The 6414-nt window shown below is 50.9% G+C and overlaps 2 non-coding genes across 2 annotated transcripts; both read left to right on the plus strand.

Moving 5' to 3' along the window:
* The first annotated feature begins 1523 nt into the window (after nucleotides 1-1523).
* Nucleotides 1524-1716, plus strand: LOC121704253. Its single transcript, XR_006030357.1, has one exon. It is a non-coding gene; the product is annotated as a U2 spliceosomal RNA (small nuclear RNA).
* Nucleotides 1717-2070: 354 nt separating this feature from the next.
* On the plus strand, nucleotides 2071-2184 carry LOC121704452. The gene has a single exon (XR_006030538.1). It is a non-coding gene; the product is annotated as a U5 spliceosomal RNA (small nuclear RNA).
* The last annotated feature ends 4230 nt before the right edge of the window (nucleotides 2185-6414 follow it).

Raw genomic sequence — 6414 nt, forward strand, 5'->3', positions numbered from 1 at the left:
AGAGAGAAACATTTAATATTGGTAGACTACTGTAATCATATTTTGTAGTTTGCAGTCTTGAGAATTTACTGATTTAATGATAAACCTAATTAAATGAGTGATTTGTTTATTTTGTTCCTCTTTCTACAGAGGAATGTCAACAGCATTGTGTCAGAAGTGCAACAATTTAATTGAATCTTGTAGAAACCTTGAGGGAGAGAGTGAAGGATGTCTTTGACAGACAAGGCCATTCAGACAACATTGAGCACCTCCGAAATGAGGCACTTGCAACATTTGATGACTTTTCAGATCCATTCTCCTCGTTGACCACAACATACATGCAGGACCAAACTATTAACCCTAGTGGACATTCCAGTAGAAAATCCAATAGGGAGCCTACTGGTCTGAAATGGTCTGTACTGGTTCCAACTGGGTTTTTTACTGGTTTATCCAGTTAGTAACACCAGTTGAAACCATTTAAATACCAATAGAACCAATAGAACTTTTGGACTGGGGATGCTCACCATTTAAATCCAGTTGAAACCAGTTGAATGTAACTGGTGTCTGCAATTTCAATGGTTATGGGTCTCAATTGGTTTAGTAACTGGTCCTTCTGGGACGTCGTTGGGGAGGACCTGTTACAGGTCTTCCAGGTGGGGGAGGAGGAGGGGGGCTATCCTCTCTCCATGCGGACAGGGCATGTCACCCTTCTCTTTAAGAAGGGCGATCGGAGAGACCTGGCTAATTGGAGGCCCATTACAGTCCTCTCAGTAGACTATAAGATCTTGGCCCGGGCGTTAGCTGTGCGCCTGGGGTGGGTGTTGGCACAGGTTGTGGGCTCGGACATGTAGCGTCCCGGGCCGGTTGTGCCGTTTAAATCTGGCTCTGACGAGGGACTTGGTTAGCTGGGCCGACAGCGGGGGGTGCCACTGGCTTTACTGGGGCTAGACCAGGAAAAGGCCTTTGACCGAGTCGGCCATGGCTTCCTGCTGGCGGTCATGGAATGGCTGGGGTTTGGGGCGGGATTTAGGGCTATGATCGGCGGGGTATACAGTGGTGCCGTGAGCCGGTTAAGGATTAATGGGTTCCTGTCCCGGGAGGGGGGGGTGTGAGGCAGGGTTGCCCTCTGTCCCCTATCCTGAATGTGTTGTACATCGAGGCATTGGCGGCGGCTTTACGGCAGGAGCCACGGTTGCGGGGGTGCCATGTCCCTGGGGGAGGGGGCAGGGTTTGCAAAGTCTCGCTGTATGCGGACGATTGAACCGTCTTCCTTAATGGGGCGGGGGAATTTGCAGTGGTGGATGGGATTTTGGACGAGTTCTGCCGCATGTCAGGGGTGGCAGTAAATGTCAGTAAGTCCTCGGTCTTGCTGGTGGGGCGGTGGCTGCGGGAGGACCCCTTGGTACGAAGTGGGAACGTGTTGGGGGTTTCATTTGGTGGGGTGGGGGTTGCTGCAAGGAACTGGGCCGACATGCTGGACTGAGTGAGGCTGAGACTGGCTAGGTCTAGGTATCTTGTGAGTGTTTGGTTGTATGTAATGATTTAATGCTTTTGTAATAAAACAAACTAAAACAGAAAAGAAAATCTGTTCTTATCAGTTTAATATCCGATACATCCTCTACCCGAGGACTATATATTAATCTGATTTTTGGAACAGGGAGACGGAAGAGGGGCTTGCTCCGTCCGCTCCACGCATTGACCCGGTATTGCAGTGACTCCAGGAACGGTGCACATCCCTTTGATTGTGGAAGAAAAGAACCCAGCCAGCCAGCGGAACCAACCTCTGGGACTTCGGAACCCTCCTTGATTGACAGCCAGCAGACACGTGAGTCCTTGCCAGGTCTTTTGCTCAACCGTGCCACCTCCCTTTTCGGGCCCTTTTGGGTTTTCCCGCCCTTTTTCTCTTTTTTTTTTTTTTATAAAATAAATAGCTGGATGAACCTGTGTTGTGACTGGAGCATGTGTGTGGGAGGTGGAGAGACTGAGTGGCAAGGCAAGCCACGCCTTGGCTGGGGCAGCACCTTGGAGTCACCCTCGCGTCCATGACTACCGCCGTTCTTGACCTCCATCCAGCGTGCCCTGGGGCAGCCATCGCTCGGGTTTCTCTTCATCTCGTACAAATCTTTTGCCTTTTACTGTATATTTCCATGGAGGGGAACAGCCCCGAGTTTACGGTATTTTTGGAAGCTCTGCTTCGGCGGTGCTGCACCTTTCTGTCCAAAGTCAAGCGTGATGTGGGGGGTCCGCTGGGTGGGGGGGGGGGCGGGACAAGCAAAAGCTGACCCCCCAAGTAACCCTCTGAGTGGCGGGGCCCTCGCTAGGGGGGGCGCCGGACCCCGTACAGTTGTGGGGTATCACTTCTCGGCCTTTTGATTAAGATCAAGTGGGATCTACTTTCAAGCGATTGTGTTGATGGCGACATCAGGAAGGAGTGGGCTGGCCAGCCAGGCGCGGTTGAAGTTTACGGTGCGTTTGGTAATGGATGACTTGGAGGAAGTGAAGAGACGGGGTGACTCCGGAGTTCGTGATGGATACTGTTTTGGTGGATTTTATGGGGATTTCGTTGGATCGGTTACTTTGCCTGCAAGATTTTTCTTCTGTTGGATTTATGGACTTCAGCTTTAACACGTTGGCGGATTGCACCTTTTTTTCCCGCAGAGTTTAATAGGAGGCGCACTGAAGACCAGGTGAGGGGCATTTCACTAATTCCTTTGTTTGGCCATGCTTTCACCCCTTTGTACATTCATTTGTACAATCCCTGGGTGCCGCTGGAGGTGGTGACTACATTTTTGTTGAGATACTGTGGGACTGTGAGGAGGGGGTTCGAAGTGCGTGAACTCCAGGGGGGTGTGGAATGGCAAGAGACAGTTTATGGTAAAGTTTAAGGAGGATCCAGAGGAGCCTGTGTCCTTTCTGCACCCCCCTGGGGTTTTTAGCCTGGGCCCTGATAGGAGCTTTCTGAGCTACCCTGGGCAGCCTGTTTATTGCAGGCGGTGTGGGCAGAGGGGGCATGTGAAAGCGGACTGTTTGGGGGAGCGCTGAAGGCGGTGTGGGACGCAGGGGCACTAGGCCAGGGACTGTGCAGCTCCAAAGACTTGCAGCCTTTGCGGGAGCGGCGAGCACCTCTTCCGGGAGTGTCCATCCCGGAGGAGGACGTTTGCAGTGCTGGTGGGGGACGAGGACCGGCGTGACTGGCCTGAAGAGGAGAGAGCCGAGAGGCCTGCTGTGCAGGCTGCTGCGGAGATGGCTGGAGCAGTGGGGGCGGCTGTAGTCGATGGAATCCTTTCGCCGGAGGCCGAAGTGGTGGCGGCGATTCCTTCACAAGACCTGGTCACCCCTCCCTTCAGTCTGTTGGGGGGGAGGCCGGCCGGGTGGAGCAGGAGCTGGGGAGGTCTGTGCAGGCATGGGTGGCTTGCCTAGCCTAGCTAGCCTGACTAGCTCGGTCGCAAAGGGATCGGCCGCATGGCACGGGATGGCCTTCAGAGCTCCCTCTGGTGGACCAGGAGGAGGGTGCGCCTTATAGCTCTGTCTTCATTTCCAATGTGGGCTTCGAAGTGGAAGGCCTGAGCCCTGTGCCGGGGTCCCTGTCATGGGCGGAGCAGCGTGACATCGAGATGGGGGAGTCCAAGGTGGAGAGCGCCGGTCGCCGGAGGTCTCGGAGGCGGACGGCTGGGAGACGACTGCGCCGAAGGTGCAGGCAGTGTCGGGAGCGGATAATGGGCCTCTGTCGGGGGAGCAGCGCGATGCTGAGGAACAGGGGGAGGGTGACCTCTCCCCAGATCCAGATGGGCAGCGGGTGGAGTCGGAGGTGATTGAGTCGGCGGTGCCTCGAGGTTTCTCGAGAACAAAGGGAGCAGCATAGTCGTGAGGCTGAGGGAGGGCCCCCCCTGGCGGTGGGCCGGGATGGAGAGCTGCTGCCTTCTGGGACGTCGACACCTGGTGGTTCGGTGGGCGGAGACGAGGGCCGGCGGAGCCGTGGAGTGGGGTTCCATCCCGATGTCGGAGTTGGGGCAGATGGAGCTGGAAGCGGCGGTGGCGCAGAGGGATGAGAAGCGGCCTGCGGAGTCGGAGAGTGGTCTAGGAGGTGCGGTGATTGGGAAGGTGGATGTGGTGAGTGGAGGGGCGGAGGGGGGCTCCACGTCGAAGGGGCCCGCCATGCTGGAGATGAAGATCAAGGAGGCCATGGGGGCCATTTCGTCGCCGGTCCTCTTCGACTCGTCAGGTGATGGGTCTTCTGTGGCTGAGTCGGGTGAGGAGGACTCAGAGGCGGCAATGGTGACCGTTTCCAGCGACAGTGAGACGTCAGCGCAGGAGAGTCAGAGCCCGCAGCAGGTTGTGCGGCAGGCCACTGGAGCGGTTCGTGACCTTCCCCGCCTTCCGGGAATGACAGGCCCTGGAACTGGTGGTGGAGGAGGCTGAGGTCGTGGAGGTGATGGTCGGAACAGCAAATCATGAGTTAGATATGAGTCTTTATGTATTAGACTGGACTTTGGCTGTGGGGTGTTACAGTGGGCATCGCTTTCAAATGGCCACTTCAGTTGCGCATTACGAGGCGTGAAGCTTTAGTACCACTTTCAGCCACTGTGCGTCGCTCTGCCACTGTACATCGCTCTGTCAGTAGCCTGACTGCCGTCCCTTCTGAAAAAGCAGGAGGCTAGGCTACCTTTAAACGTAATTGTTACCGAGAGGAATCCCAGCCTACGAATTCAATAACAAATTAAATCATAATTAAACATTACCTCGATTAAGGCTACTTGGGTATGGCTTAAGGCTTGACTACACGGTGGTAGCGAAAATCAAAATCTGCTTTTGATAGCCTACCGGTGCCGCTCCACAAAACGAAAAAATATCTTCATTTGCTGTCTATGTTATTGTCAGTGTTGGGGGTAACGCAACTACGCAAATCAAAACAGTGTCTTAATTTGCCCTACTTCTTGACTGCAATGTAGTCAATTGACTGCTTGTCATTTTTATTTTTCTGTACAATAAACAAATACATCTGCTTTATGCCACAGAATTACATTCATATTTGGCTGACTGCAGACGCGCCACTTCCCTCCCCATATTCCAAGATTAAGATAGTAGCCTATACAAAAAGCACTTCATACTATCATAAAAAAATAGTTAAAACGAATAGCTATTTGCAATTTGACAAAACACTGGTCCTCATTTTGCGAATGCGAGGACGATATGAGCCTGTTGCATTTAGTTAGATGTCCGAGTCACGCATAATGTTTGAAAACCACTGGTTTCAAACACAATCACAATAATTTAACACACGACAGTTGGATAGCCTACTTCATCATGTCCCCATGCCTACATTTTTGTGAGTAGCATAGAGATCGTTAAAAACAATAAAGTATGGCTCTCCGTTTGGGACATCGAAAACGTATATTTTTAATAGACTACCGTCGAAGATGCTGACTTGCAAAAGCCTCGGGATAACACGTTATCTCCACTATCATCAGTCATGCCCCTTGATCAAAGTGGGGAATGAAATAAAAGTTAGAGAACCACTGGCTTAACAAGTTACCTGCAGTCAAGAACACAGAATCTGTTGCAATATTCTGATGATCGGCGATGATATCGGCAAATGGTTTGTTTTCCAAAGTAAGAATTTCACTTCACCATGCACCTTCAACAATACCTGGCCTACCTGGTATCATTACAAACATTATTCTGTGTCCTAAAACTGGCATATTTTATGGCATTGTGTCATTTAAGTTCGTTGCAAAATCTAGAGAAATGTGTGAGGTGGTCAGCGGGGGACAATTGAGACACACATTGGATTGTGTTATTACTTGAACATTCCACACTATCCACAGGTGTGGTAGGCCTATCAGGGGCAGGAGGATTACTGTTAGCGCAGGCTTTATATAAAATTCTTCAACAGAAGGCCTCGAATGTTGTCTTGTTTGTGGAGCGCTTTGCTTCGCTTCTGTAATCTCGGCTTCATTGAAAATGAGGGCTTCCCTCAATGACCCTCCGTACTGTACTGTATGTGTGTCTGTTTGTGTGTGGGTGTGTGTGCATGTGTGTGGGAACATTGGTGGTAAGTTGTAGGAGTGTGTGTAAGGAGATGTCTTTTATCTCCTGGATGAAAATTATACTCTTTCCCATTCACTTCCTATGGCGGTCATTTTTGACCGTAAACAAAAAAAGTGTTTCTACGTTGAATAAATCACTCAAAATTCAAAGAAAGTAGTCAAAATAAATTCTATGTGTTCAAAAGCCTTTTGTGAAGGATATCATAAGATCTTGAGGCAATCTGATGAAAAATGCCATATTTATGGTACAGGGAATGTGTAAATGGGTCATTTTTGACCAGAACAGTGTTAAAAGGTTAAATAACAATGATCATCAGTAATATTCAACCATTAATTTGGGTAAATGGGCAAGCGTGACCACCTTGATTGGCTGATGATTGTAACGCGG

The sequence above is a fragment of the Alosa sapidissima genome, chromosome 2 (assembly GCF_018492685.1).
Source record: "Alosa sapidissima isolate fAloSap1 chromosome 2, fAloSap1.pri, whole genome shotgun sequence".
Classification (NCBI taxonomy): domain Eukaryota; kingdom Metazoa; phylum Chordata; class Actinopteri; order Clupeiformes; family Clupeidae; genus Alosa; species Alosa sapidissima.